We start from the raw sequence: 15,286 nt of genomic DNA on the forward strand, positions 1-15,286 counted from the left end.
CAAGAGCTACTTTAAATTGTTTACTCTGAACCATCTGCTTATTCTTTATCATATCTTGTGGCCTCCAGACTCAGCTACTACCCTTGCAAATGAGCAGCTGTTTCTTTATCAAAATTTCATACTAAAACTGTTCAACCTTTATTAACAAATTTCATTAGTTTCTTGAGGCTTTTGGCTGAATTAATGTGTAAGCAAAATTCTCTCTGAGAACATCATTCCAAGAAGCTGTGTTCTTATCATCTAACACATGGTCTAAAAATATTTCTTCTAACGGAATCAAGCAGTGCTTCATTTATCCTTTCTTAATGTGCATGCAACTAGCCTTTCAAAGGACTATGTAGCCTAAAAGGACAACTAGATTATCTAGTTGACCTGCTGTTATCACAAGCCACTAAATTTCACTGAGATTCCAGAATATGGAGTCCACCTATGTTAGTTAGATTAAAACACTGCAATCTTCACCAGTGTGCTCGTAGCCCACAGCCCTCCCCAATTTCAATGCACTGTTCTTTTAATATTGCCAATTTTCCTGTACCCCTCCGGCCCCTCATACTAGAAGCGTGTGCTTGTCTACCTCCTTCTCCTACCTCATCCTCTCAGTAAGCTTTATCTTTTCATTTCAGGAAAAAAACTTTAACCTAAACACTCAAATGCTAGTTAGTTTCACACAGTAAAGAGCATCAAAAGATTAGTTGAAAAAAATTCTCAAATTGTTGAAGTATAGAGGACTTGCACAGCTTATGGTTACAGCCGTGTTGAAGATGATGTTAGTGAAAATGTTGTCTTGTTACACATCACTGATTTTGGAAGTCTTTGGGACTCTCTGGGCAAGACAATGTAAAAAGAAGCAAATTCTAACATGCAACTCTGTCAATGACTGACTGGCAATTTAGCATTTTACAGAGATTATGACCCATTGCTCTAAAACATGTGAAAGGCATGAAGATGCGTAAGAACATCCATAGGCTCTAGATTCTGACTGCAAGGATAAGAATATGATCATGCATTGTCTGTACCATAATTCTGGTGTGGTTAGCTGCTGAGTGCCCTTGGAAATCTGGCTACTTCATTTAAACAATTCAAATTACATCAATTTTATTTTAAGGAGTCTGCTCAGTGAAGTCTAAAAGGAATTTGTAGCCATCCATATTGCAACTTAAATCTTCCATCCAAGCATTTATTTTCACATAGCTCACATGCAATGGCAGCTTGCCTTGCATATTTCCCAAGTGCTGAGCAGTTGATTTTATTCTTTTTTTTTTTTTCCCCTTGAAGACACTAAAATCTCTTTTGGAATATTTCCTTGAAAGGAATATTTCCTTGAAAATCGGATAAGGAGATGTGCAACAAATATTATGAGGTATATTTTCTAACTAGCTTTGAAATCAAAAACTTACTCTTTCAAACATTTAGTTTAAATATAAAATAGCATGGAAGAAAATATCACACCTACAACAAATTGGACAGAAATTTTACTGCCACAGTTCGGCTTAAAAGTGATTCGGTGAAGTGTTGAACTATGTGCTTATTTTAATCATTTGTAGTCCATTAACTTGATAGGTTTGACTTGTGTGCTTAAATTTTCAGCATCAACTTAAATAGATCAGAGCCAGAGCTATCTAGGGCCTTGAAGAACTTGGCCCACTGAACACAAAAACTGCTTATGCTACCAGACATGTGGCTTCACGGGTGTAATTAAATATCAAAAGTCATCCTGTAAATATTTTGAAATCTATCCTTCTACAGCTTTAAAAGACAAACTTTTCTTCTCAAAATGTGGCGTTTGATTTTTTCAATCACTTCTGTATCTGTTTTATAGATATTTCAAATGGTAAATTTCAGTATCACAGAAAGTACAACTGATATAAGGTCAGCCAAAGTAAATTAATATTAACTTTCACATTAATATTTCTGGAAACTGTTTTTCATTGTGCATCAATCCTCGATCATTGCTTTGATTGCAAAGTGCTAGCTGCAGTGAATTGCTGTGGCGAGATATTTCTTCTTAAATCTCTGGATTCACTGCATTTGGACTTCATGTCTAATGTATTTCATAGTTCCTTAATAAGTCCAGGATGTCTTGCTGTTGAGAATTGGTTACTCTTTACATGTACTGACTTAAAATCATCTGAAAAAATCCACAGTTTTGAAAGGTTCACCTAAAAATTAGAGCTGAATCCTCAGTTAATGTACAGCACTACACAGAAAGTTACCAAAGTTTTCTTGTTTGCATCAGTATAGATTGCTTTTGAGACTTTAGAGTACTGCTTCCTCAGTTCAATTATATTATTGCATTTCCTTATAGCAATTGAATTAATGATGTTCCCAAAATCCCTTGAAAAAAAGAATTTAATTTAAAACTTTGAGGAAAGCAGGTTCTAATAGAGGAGATGATAAGCTTATTACTGAATTAAATATCAGTAATACTGAAGATAAGGAAGTTCAGGCATCCCATTCTTTTCTGGGGGGTAGACTTTGTATCTTATATAGTTACTTTTATGTATAATATACAGAAAGTAACAGGAGAGATCGTCTCCACCATTCCTTAATCTTCAGTGAGATTTAGAGAATTATACATTTAATAGTGTCATGAATTTATATCGCCACCTTCAAAATTGCAAAATGTCATAGTAGTGGAAACCCACCATATTTTGATGATACACTTTTAGAACTGTATCCCTTCTCTTTCAGTTCATATTTTCCTATATGAAATATAAGCATACTGTAAAATGCCAACTTTGAAACAAGAAAGGCTCTGAAAATCTGTTTTATTAAGACCAAACATAACAGAAGCCCAAAGCTTGTCCTGGAAAAAGTGAAGAATTGATGTTATCTCACTCTTGAAGTTAGATTAGATTAATCATGTTAATCTAGACCTTAATCAATTGAAACTCATATGCAAAGTGGCCAATATTTTTACTGTTGTATACTACTAAAAGATAACATATGTTTCAATTCACACTTTACACTTTGGGATTGATGGTGGTCTTGCTTTATAGATATCTGAGTTATCTGAGTCATGACTTCTTAAAAGATTGACTAAACATTTGCAGCCGCGCTACATGTCTTTATGAAATAGCACTGTGTGCTGACTTTAGGCTTTAAAACTCTTCTACTCTCTCTTGTGAAGGCTGAAGATCCCTATTCTTACGGTGATGGTGGTTTCCAATACCCAGACTGCAAAACATGGTAAAATACATTAAAATCAAGACTGGAAATTACAGTTGGCACTAATGTGGAAGTGCAGATGCTCAGGGGAGAATTCTTAACACCCTTTGTTAGCCTTATGAATCTGCTACAGATGGGCAGCATTGCCTTTATTACAACTGAGGCTGTAAAGAAGCTATAAAGGAGGAATTCTCAGATTGTTCCAAACTCAGAGACTGGATATGACAGTCACGCAATCAGTCAATACATACATCCATAGCAAGTGATCATATTTGATCTCAAAATCTACACAAACCTCTTAGGATTTCTCAGGAAAGAAAATTTTACAGTCATTATTTTTTCATGTAGAGACTCTTAGATGCTGAGCACACAGTAATACATCTGCTGAGTTTTTTTCTTTCAGTGAGTTTGAGCAACAATTAAAAAATAGCAGATGTAGCCAGAGTAATCTGCTAAAAAAATTTTATGCTTAAATAAAGCAGACACTAAACCAGCCAGATAAACAAAATGTAACTTTAACTTAGATTTAAATAGATAAAATTTAAAATTAAAATAAAAATAAATTAAATAATGTAAACAAATTTAAATAGATTATCCAGTGCTGAAGACAGAAATCTGAGACATCTCGTTGACAGAATGCATTATGATGAGAGCCAATGACAAATCCAAATCTTCAATGTGAATCACAGTGTTAAAAAAACCTAGGGGGAAGATGTTTGCATCATCAAATACTATCTTTTTCATAATTTCTTACACTGTTGTCAGCTGAAGTTCTGGAATCATCTTAATTATGTATTATGTTAATATCTCCCAGAAGTGCATTAAGGAATGCAACCAATGTCCCTCAGGTGGTTCATTCTTTCTCCTCCCCTCCATCAGACAAGCATTTAAAAATATTGCTGTGATTATAGCGTGTCAGGTTCTTTCTGGTGGATGACTCCAGCAAAACTACAGCAAGTGTGTATTTAATCTGTGATGTTTAACCTTAACAATCCCTCTATTTAGTCAGAAAAATCTAATATAACTTTGTTTGCCAGCCCAATGGGTCACAGATTTTTGCTATTCCTCTGGTGCAAATTATATCTAAAAAATGCTTTAGCAAAAGTGGGCACCATGGGATTCCTTTTTATTGCCTCTCACTGTCTTCAAATCAAAGTCACTTAGCTGACAAGTGAAAAGATAATTTTTCCCAGCTGCTAAGCCTATAGATTGACTATATTATGTAGACATCAGCCTTCTCCCTTATTACCAGCAGTAATGACAACCTGAAGATCTAAACAATGCCCTCAATAACTCTTGTGTATACTACAGTGATGTTGTTTTAAAAATTTTCAGACTGCCTTTTAATCTCTAGGTAAAAATCGTCTTGATGTTTGTAGTGTTCCCTATGATCCCTCTAGTACAGGAGAAAAGAAAAAAAAAAAAAAGGAAACTGCATTCCAGATAAAAATTTCAAAACATAAGTTAATCTACCAAATGTCTTGTTTACACTTGTTCCTAATTACTAAAAGTGTGTAAAAGGGCAGAAGGTAACTGCAGGTTTAATTTGGAAATGTCATTTTAGACCACAGACGATGTTCCATGTCTACTCTGATCAGAAGAAACGTCTTGCAATTACACTGAAAGAAAAGTGTCCAGACTGACTTTCAGACTTCATGTTGAGAGTCCAAGTCTTAAATAACATTGCAAGATGACTAGGCTTGATTTGGCATCACAGGTAGACTGTAAATTTAGAGTCCCACGCTGTCATTTGCAGTGAAGACTGTTTCCACTAGAAGTTGTCTCTTACCACAGCCCAGTGACATATTACTGCTTTTCCAGTTTTACTGTGTTTCAATTCAAATGCATGTAGCATAAGCTTTAAAATGAAATCTGGAACTAAAACTGAACACTGGAGGGTTTCTTCAGTTTATAAAATCATCAGATTTAACCTTGCTCTCTAATAAGCTTTGTTTTCATTGGTTCAGAGCGACGAGAGAACATACCCGTTAAAGGGCCCTTGCAGACTCACTGCACGCGGTGCACACAAGGCACGATGGCACAGGTCATTCCGATAGCACAGTCTGTCTCTCTGTTGACCAGAAAAGACTGATTGCCATGCAAAGTGAGTCTTATTTGAAATCTTAATTGAAAGATTCCTTGTGAAAAGTCTGAACAGACTCACTGGCAGTTGAAGGTGCTTTTTAATCACTGAGATTAAAGACTGCAATCAATATGGTTCAAACAATTTGCCCCTGAGCAGTAGAGCAGTGGTTTTCTTTAAAATGGTGCTTACAGCTTCAGGCACAAGGCCAAGAAAACTTACCCCCCCTGAGTTCTTAATATAATTATTGTTTTCTCTGTTATCTTGCAAGGGTGTTAATTTGCCTCCCAGTAATTAACTTCCCTATGTGGTTGTCAGGAAGTTTAATCAATAGCATGAACAGATACACCAACTGTCATCCCTTCTGTGACCAGTGCTCCCCTCCCCACCTCTCCCACCTCTGTGGAGGTGTCACTGTTATAATAAAATGACAGGTGGGATTTGCATAATTTCTTTGGAGAGTCAATGTCTAAATTGTTCATCTCCTACTCCAAAAATGAAGGTACAGCCGATCAGGTCCCATCAACATAATTGCCCCTGTTCCAAAACTAAAAGCATTATATGACTCCTCCTAAAGCAACACCTGGCAAATCAACTTATTAAAAGTTTTACATGGCATTGAATTGTCAGACAGTTTAAACATTGTGATGACATTGTAATAGAAGGAGCAGAAGGCTTGATCTAATATAATTCTACTTATGTCCACCATGTACAGGACGTAATGTAATTCCCTTCAAAGCTAGTGACAAAAAAAGCTCATTCTTGGTGGAATTCCAATCTCTCTTGGCAGCTTTGGACTTTCTTTATTAAGAGGGACGACACTCTGTGGCCTCTCTTTTCTTCTACGGCAGTGTTGTCTGTTCTGATTCATAGCTTCTTAAATCTTCTCTTGTAACAGCTAATCACTGGTTATTTACTTCAATACGTTTTCCAAGAAGACTTTTGAGTTTCACTCATTTCTTCCCTGAACTATCCTTCTGTGATACATTACGTGTTTATTTACCTTTTACCCAGTTTTTAAATTGCAGGAGTTGCCAGCATGACCAAGAACAAGTAAAGTAACTTTGTGGGATGACAGAAGTTATTTCTAAATCCACACATAAGAATTATGTCCTATGCATTATGTACATTTATAGTGCCATAGAAAGACAATAGATAGAAAATTAGAAATTGGAATATCCATGCTGCAGGAATACTTGTAAACCATGTTGTAAACCATGATCAAAGTGTTTACAAAAAAATTCGAATAACCAATAAAGAAAGTTTTGAGAAATTTTTCTTGACAACTTACAATGAATTCCAAGGGACATACATTTGCAGGATAGTGATATGAACCTTTTTAGAAGAGTAATGCAACAAAATCGCACCCGAAACAAAAACTGACAGGATGAAGGGAATGTCCTTCAAATGTTGGGATTTACAAAGAGAGGTGTTGGAGTCTGGCTTTTTGGTTTCTGAGAAGTGAACTTGCTGTCAAGGTCATATTTAGATTGAGAATAAGAAAAAGGTCGCTTTGTGTTTACAGGAAATGTGAGTCCACTCAGCTTGCAGCAGAGTCTAGGGAATGTTATCCCCTGCCTAGCAAAACTTCAGAATTAATCCGTGATTTGCAGGATGATATTTTATCTTTACTACTAATTCTCATTCTGCAATTTTTTCCTCTTTATTTCGGCACCAGGAGAGTCCCAAGCCCTGTGAGGGGAGTATCTGTGGTTTGCTGTTCCTGTAACAGGTTGACATTACTTGCGTTAACTATATATAACATATAAATATATACATGCCTATATATATAAATGTATGTAACATATACGTAAAATCAGTTGTATTGTAACATTTGCATAAGGTTCCTCAGAAACTATGTATTAATGAACATCAGAATATCTCTGTTCCCCACCAATTCCATACTCACCTGCACTGGTACTTAGACCTGTTTTTTCCTCCTTGGAGAAGCTATCCCTGCAGGACTCGTCACTTCAAGAAAGAAAGCCAACAGAAAAAAAAACCCCACAAACCTACCCCACTACAAGAATCATAAAAATTTGCTTCCCCTGAGGCTTACAAAGCAGCTAGATTGTACCAGTTCAAATAGTCCATCCAATATTTTTCTGAATTTCTCTTGTCCTTCATATGCAGTCCATCTCTTCCAGAGCACATACATTGCCTTCATTCTCTTGTCCTTCAGAAAGTCTAAAGGAGAGTTCATTTGCTTTGGAGAAACAAATGTTTTAATTATAGGGAGAGATGAATGATTTAATGTAGATGGATGGGAGGTGGGGAGAGAGGGGAGAAAAATTCATCTTTGCTATCTTTTCTGTGAAGAAATAAGGTTATTTCAAGCTGAAGTCTTATGCTTCCTTGAATTGGATTATTTTCAAACATGTATTTCTTGGAACACAGCTGCTACTTCTTTGACAAATTAAGTAATGCATCACGAACAACTAAAATTCATTGCAACATAAAAACAAATATATGTTCATTTTAGTACTTTGTTTTCTCCAGGCTTTTGAATCATGGTGGGATATTTTAAAAAAACAAAAACAAAAACAAAAACCAAAAACCCAACTTTAAAAATCTCTTTAATAATACCTACACAATATTGAGGCAGCACATTATTGAACAGCAATCAAACCCAACCATTATGAAATGTAGACCCTATTGTTTTTTCTTCTCTCGGACTACTAGCTTTGTGGTTTGAGGTTTCAGTTTACAGCTGACATTGGTATTTGACTTGCTGTCATATTTATTGCCCTGATTACAATTAAAAGCATTGTTATGGGAAAAGAATGATAACGCCACGGTCACGTTGTTAGAGTAGGTTTTTCACATATAGTGCAGTTAAGCAAAAAGTGTGATAAACCATTGGGGATTATGAGATCTTTCCTACCAGAACTCTTGCTCCTCTCACTAATTGCAGCTACCAAGGAGGATGCAGTTGCCTGGAGCCATAAGTAAATTTATTATTATTATTTGTAATACATGGCAACAATTAGATTTGGGGTCTATTGTGCTAACTGACCTATAAAGATAGAGACAGGCTCTTCTCTGAAGAACTTGCAGTCTATGCAGAAAAGATAGTTGAAGTGTAGCAGAGATAAAGATTTATCTACAGAATATTATAAAATATTTGGGCAGCTCTTTTGAAAAAAACCCCACAGGAATAATCTATCAATAATTGTAAAATGATGCTTTTTTGATGGAATATAGTAAAGTGCTTTGACCTTCATTTTGAAATGATTTCTCATGTTGTCATTTCTTAATTTATAACTTTTATGTTATAATACGAAATTAAAGGTTGACACAAAAATGTAAGATTTCTGTTAGGATGAAGTATTTTGACTGATTCACAGCAAAGTAAAACATGAAAACCTTACAATGTTCCTTTTAGAAGATTTCGGAGAAATGAGAAACATTTGGAGAATTTTAAAGAATATCAAAAGATTTAGGTTGCATTCTAATTTTGGAATGCTAAAAATCCTTTCACAAAATGGATTTTCTATGCTTTGCACAGTTCTGCTTAAGAGCCTTCTTTGTTGTGAAATGAATAGCTTTAGCAGCTTTCCTTAGCTTTTGTGTAAAATTAATTGGTAGTCTTCATTCTAGCCTCTAACCTATAACAAAAATAAAGCGGTATTTATATTAAATAGTAGGCTTATTTACAGCATCAGCAGATAAGGTCAGCACTGAAATGGACACAGAGGTTAAGCAAATTGGCAGAGCAAGGTTGGATGTCTTGCTTTGCTGCTGTGTGTCATCTTTTCTGTGGGTAGATAGATTGCTGGAGTCACTAGAGTTATTTTCTTAGTGCTTTTATATGAAAGATTTTGGTTGGAATATTTCTTGTTGGCTCTGACTGTTGCTCACGTTCCTTATGCAATGCTATCTGTTTATTTTGGCTTGCCATTAGAATGAATTGTGCCAAAGGAAGGCTGGAGTCATATTAAAACCAGATGTAGACAAATGATTAGCATAAACAAGGAGACAGGTTATTTTGAAAAAAACCCCACACCCTAACTGAACTAAAACTGCAACTGAAATTTCTCATTTAATGTGAAGTTTCGAGTTCCTAGTTTCTCCTCTGACAGGCAGCAATCAGGAGAGGCATTATTACAGGCACCTTCCTTTGGAACATCTCCTCAGAGGGAGAATAGTATTCCCTCTGCAAAGCACAGGGGAAGATGAAAAAAGAGAGGATCTTCACAGAGACATAGAATCTGGACATGTAACTGGATTTTTACCCATTCATTTGTCCTTCCGTCAAGACCACTGTATCTTAACTTGGATACCAGAATGTTGTTGGAGACAGAGTGTAGGGTTAGTGGGTCACATATCCTACCTGAAGACCAGCGTCAAGTGGAAAACAGCAAGGGTCTATTCCAGGACTTGCTCTGTTTACCTTTTTTAGCAATCTCCCGGAGGAAGCAATGAAGTGCACTCTCATCAAGTGTGCATACGATACCAATTTGAGGGAGGGGGATGGGAACCAGTTGATATACTCAAGAACAGGGCTGCTATCCAGGGGGAGCTGGACAGGCTGGTGGAATAGGACAACGCTGACCTGATGAAGTTCAACAAGGACAAATACAAAACCCTGCCCGGGGCAGGCAAAGCCTCAGCAGCAATCCAAGCTAGACCTGCCTGACCCGGAGCAGTTCTGCGGGAAAGTTCCACTGTTGGCAGTGAGTGGAGGGAAGCAGGTAGTGGCCTGACGACACCAAGTGCAGCAGCATCCCGGGTGGTACAAACAGGGGCATCAAAGAGGGGATTAGCCTCAGTACTTGTTAAACCGAATTCAGATACTGCATCCAGTTTGGGGCTCCACAGTGCAGGAAAGGCATTGGCAGACTGGAGCACGGTCAGTGATGTCCCCAGAGCTGTTGGGGGTGGAGCACCTGCACCGGGAGGAGAGGCCATGGGAGGAGGGCTTGCTTGGTCACCTTGGGCATGGAGACTTCTGGGGACTCTAAGCAGCCACCTTGTCTGCAGGGAGGGGATCGAGAAGACAGAGCCAAGCTCTGTATGGTGAGAGGCAACAGGCATAAACTGAAACAAGAGAAGTTCAGACTGGAGATACGGAAAAACTTTTTCTCCATAAGGGCATTTGAGTCTTGGTTAGGCAGAGAGGTTTTGCTGTCTCCATCAACAGCAGTTTCCAAGACCTGACTTGACAAAACCTCGAGCAACCTGGTCTAACATCGGAGATGACCTACTTGGAGCAAGAAGTTGAACCAGAGACCGTCCGAGGTCACATCAAGCCTGAATTAACATCTCATCCTGTTGTCACAGTTTAAGAAGGGAGACAGCTTCCCAAAGTAGCAGTGGTCTATAAAGAGTAGTGGTCATTTGCAAGTAATTCTCATTATAAGAATGGGAAAAGATGAAATACAATGTAGAACATGGATTCACTTCAACTAATTTTGAAATTGTATGAAACACTCTCATTTGGACTAGCATGTCAGACTACCTAATTCTTTGTTCAAATATATATTATCACATCCTTACTCGTTAAGTCAATTTTTGTCAATTTGCCTTAAGCCCACTGTAACATTTTGTTAGAGTCAAAGCAGAACAGTTTTTACATGAGCTATTATACACTTCTAGACTGTGATGGTAGAATTTTAATGCCTTTAGAGCAAGTTAAGGAGCTTGATAGAAAAAGAGGCCGTATGTACAAATGACAGATGCATAGATTTTTACAGACAATTCTGGTGTGTCACAAATGCTGTCAATCAAACTAATGAATGTACACAATATTATTCACTACAAGGTTTGTCAAAGATTTTTTACTGTCATTGTTAGATAAATAAAGGAGAAAAGTGTTTCTTTAGAGCATCATTTAGATAAATGACAAAAGAGCCCATTTCAATTGCTGTCTAATGGTAGATTTTGACATGATAATATGATGTAAAAAGGGGTTTTCTCCTACAGACATACTTTTACCGAGATTTGTTAAATGGAAAAACTGGTTCAGTCCACATTCTTATTCATTTTAGAAAATACATAGGCTATATATAAGCCTGTTGTCAATAATATGTTTCAGTCAATAAAGGATTCTTCTGGCCAGGCAAAATACTTTTTCAATTATTGTCAGGCAGCTTTTTCTCAGAAGACATAATTGCTTTTTCCATATTTGAATATTGGAAAAAAAAATTAAAATTAAGTTTAGATTAAACTATGTAATCCACAATTAGGTTATATATTTACTGAAACATTGTGTTGTAAATCTCTAATATTAAAGGTTTTGATGCCATAATGATTTCATTTTAGGTGAAAGGGCTCATCAGAATATGACATTAAATTAAATGACAGAATAAAACTTGATGGAACATCAGCTCCTCAGAATCAGTCATTTCTAGAGACTGAGAGAAGGAGGCTGAAATTTCTTTCAAATATACTTTGTTGTGAAACATATTCTTTCTTAATGTATCACCAAATGCAGGTTATTTTCAAACTGTGTTTTGCTTTACATTCTCCTAAACTACATGTAGAGCGTCCCCTCACTCACCTATACACCTATGCTGTCATTCATTTCAGCCATAATACAGAGCCAATAGAAGAAAAAAAAAGAAAAAAAGAAAAAAATTACAACGTGTATTTTTTTTCCTTTGTCAAATTTGAATTTACCTATTTACCAGGGGACTCAGGAATTTTGATCTTCCAAAAGTACATTACTGAGACCTCCCTAGACACAAACTATGCCTTAAAAGAATTATTGTTTTATCTTTCTGCTCGCGCTATCCTGACTGTAAAAGCTGAGATTGTCCTGTGCCTTTACACAACGTGTGTCTTGGGCTGTGAGGAGGAAATTTTTCTAACACCCATAGACTAGAAATAATCTCTGTTACACTGATCGCAGAAACAGTGGCTATATAATTTAAAAGAATATTTTAGGAACGAATGACAGTTTGAAACCTTATTCGTGGACTTGCTCTTTTGAATCTAAAGAAAATAGGAGAAGAAAGTGCAGTGATATTATGTGGCATGTTAGTATTGCCAGCATTACATTGCACAGTCAGATGTTAGCCTGTGACACCACTATTAACCTGGTGTTCTGAATCCCCAAGCTGGTATAAACGTGTTGTCTTCCAAGATGCTTCCAAAGATTCGCCAAAAGGGATCTTAGGAAACAAGCTAACACAAGACATTTTGATAGCCTGGAAAAGTTCCAAAAACCACTCAGCCTCAGCTGAAAAAACCAGGTGTGCTGTGGTCTTGTAGCTGTGATAATCTTGCACAGATCTTGTAATTCAAAATATCAGGGCTTTCCAAAATATCCATAGCAGAGAAATCAGGGGTCCTGTGCTCTTCCAACAAAGAGCAAGCACCCTTTTTACTTGTAGAAGATCATTGTGAAATCCTTTGATGAAGCTTACTGCATTTTCCTGGTCTTTGCTAGCTCTGTATGCAGGATGTTAACCATTGTATTCAGCATTGGGCTCTGCTCTGATACTGAATAATACTGAGAATCCAAGTTACAAGCTAAGTAGCTCTAGGTATCGCTTACAGCCTAAATATGTCGAAATTCATCTGATTTCAGCAATAATGTTTGCTCCCATTGTGATAGTTTTCCTTTATTCTTTGCCACTGAAATATGGTATGCCATTTCAATCTCCAGACACCATTAATGCAGGGAAGATTTACCTTGCAGAAAGGGGGAAGTGAAAAACAGACTTGACCAGCCATAAAATGAAAGTTAAATAAACTTGTTTGATCAACCACTGCATATACTGTTTTACATTTCCCCCCATTATTTGCAATTAGTTAAGAATATGAAAAAATGATATTGCATGTGCTACCATGTGAAAATAAATGAGGACGTGCTGAAATCATATCCTATGTGGCGTCAAGTATCATGGTTTAAAAGCATCAATTTCTGTGGCCCCCAGCACTGTAATACTGGCTGTTAATCCTCAGAAATGGCTGGTACAATGTGTTGATTGGAGTGTAATAGTTTAATCATCTCTCCGTGATAGGAGTTCATGTTGTAGTTTCACAGATCATGAAATGTGTCTGTTTAAGATATGAGCACACTATCTTCTCTTCTCTTTTGTTGCAGAAGGCAGTATGTAATCACGCTCATTTTATCTCTGTCTCTGTTTTACCTGCATTATGGTGCTCATTAGTATGATCACACAGGGCACAGGGATAGTCAAAGGTGATGTTTATTACAGGGAGAAAAAGAAGCATTTTCTTATTGGAAATGCTTTTGCATTGCAAGTTAACAAATGTAAACCCTCCTTATCACTTCTAAACACTGCATCAGATTAGTTGTTAGCTGTAGAGCTTATTGGCATTGTGCAAAAGACAGCAAATTGACAGTGTTCTTAAAATAAGTTATTACAGCAATATGAAAACTGAAAAGGCAACTTGTGAGTATATTCTTTCCTCGGGGATTTGAGTTTATTTTTGGTTTCATGAAACTGAGTTTAAGTAGATACACCAGCGTCTCAGAAGGACAGAAGGGAAATGAGAAGCTGGCAATTAAAAGAGGGTAGGAGGAATGTGGCTTTTGGCTCTGATCCTCCCTACATGTATTAGTGCACTCCTCTGAAGTCAGTAGGGCTTGGCTTAATTAGTTTGTACCCAGGGACGGCGGAGCGGACGCAGGGCTGTCCTCAAGGGGAGAGTAGTGGACAAGTGGACAACTAATACCCAAAGAGGAAGGCATGAGGAGAAAATGAATAACACATTGCCAAGGACCTCCCAAATGAATTATTAAAGCCACTTATTACATATAAAACCGTCACCTTTTCCCCTTGCCTTTCATTTTTTACCATCCAAAAGACCTTTCAATGCCTTTTGTCTTCTGATGAATCTTCATCTGTCACAGAAAATACTGTGCCAAAATACGGGTGTTCTATTTCATCATGGCCCCATGTCCCTCAGGATGTGAACAAGGGTCACTCTAGCTCATTTACAAAAGATCTTTCTTCTCCACCTGTAAAAAAAGAAAAAAATTGCCCTTTTTTTTGTGTAAAAGTGTTTTTCAAGAAGCTAAAGTTAAAACCAAAAGACTTATGAACAATGATGGTAATGGAGTATTCTTTCATGTGAGCGGACATTTTCCCCAATCAACCCTCTCCCACAAGCAACTTAAAGCTATATCAATGTTAAATATTATCATTAACTCTAGTTTTAAGCAGAAAGTTACTTCAGTCAGTTGGATCATTGCATTCACATAGTGTGTTGAAGTGTAGACTACCCAAAAGAAGCATCTGGCAGGGTGAAAGCCAAACTGTAGTGGAAGTGACTTCACTGCAGGAACAAGCCGAAAGAAAAAACGGATTGTTGTCATGGTTTGGGCCGTGTTGCCAATGACTAGATGACAGATGCTGTCCTTCACCTCTCACTCCAAGGAGAGGAAGAAGACAGATAAAGAGTTTAGGAAAAACTACTTTAATGAAATATTAATAATAAAATAAAAAGGAAATAATGAAAAAGAGACAATATATATAAATATATACACAAACCCATATCAAGCTCCCTGGGAGTTGTCACCAGCAGGCACTGGGAAAGTTCCAGACTGGTCTAAGTGACAAATAGGAACTGGATTCCAGAACACACTGATGGGGATCAAAGGCAGACAAACCGATGGGGTCTTCCTTGGGCATCAGTCATCAAAGAAAGGGAGCCACTGAAGAAGAGCCAACCAAACCCCTTTGATTCCTCAGCTTTTATACGGAGCATGGCAGATGGGATGGAATACCCTTATGGGTTGGTTTGGGTCACCTGACCTGTCCATGCGTTCCCACAGGTGTGACCCCTCCACGGGGTAAAGAACAGAGTCAGCTGACCCTGGTTGCCACCGCAAGAATTATACTCAAGAGCCTCTCTCACTGAACAGAAAGTTTCCTCTGCTCCACCCCAAACCAGGACAATTGCGACGGGTGAGAGGACAGCAGCAGGGCAGAGAGGAAAATGTACTGATGTATGGAAACAAGAAAGAAAAATAATAAATGTGCGCATTCAAATATGCTACTTATTTTCTCATTTTTTTTCCCTCAGTAATTAGAGCCCTTTAAAATGGAAATTTATTTA

At 37.2% G+C, this 15,286-nt stretch overlaps 1 protein-coding gene across 2 annotated transcripts in view; it reads left to right on the forward strand.

Moving 5' to 3' along the window:
• BRINP3 (BMP/retinoic acid inducible neural specific 3) overlaps nt 1-15,286 on the forward strand; it is a 192,342-nt gene that overhangs the window by 140,287 nt on the left and 36,769 nt on the right. The gene's annotated exons all lie outside the window — the stretch shown is intronic.

The sequence above is a fragment of the Numenius arquata genome, chromosome 8 (assembly GCF_964106895.1).
Source record: "Numenius arquata chromosome 8, bNumArq3.hap1.1, whole genome shotgun sequence".
In the NCBI taxonomy this organism is placed as follows: Eukaryota; Metazoa; Chordata; class Aves; order Charadriiformes; family Scolopacidae; genus Numenius; species Numenius arquata.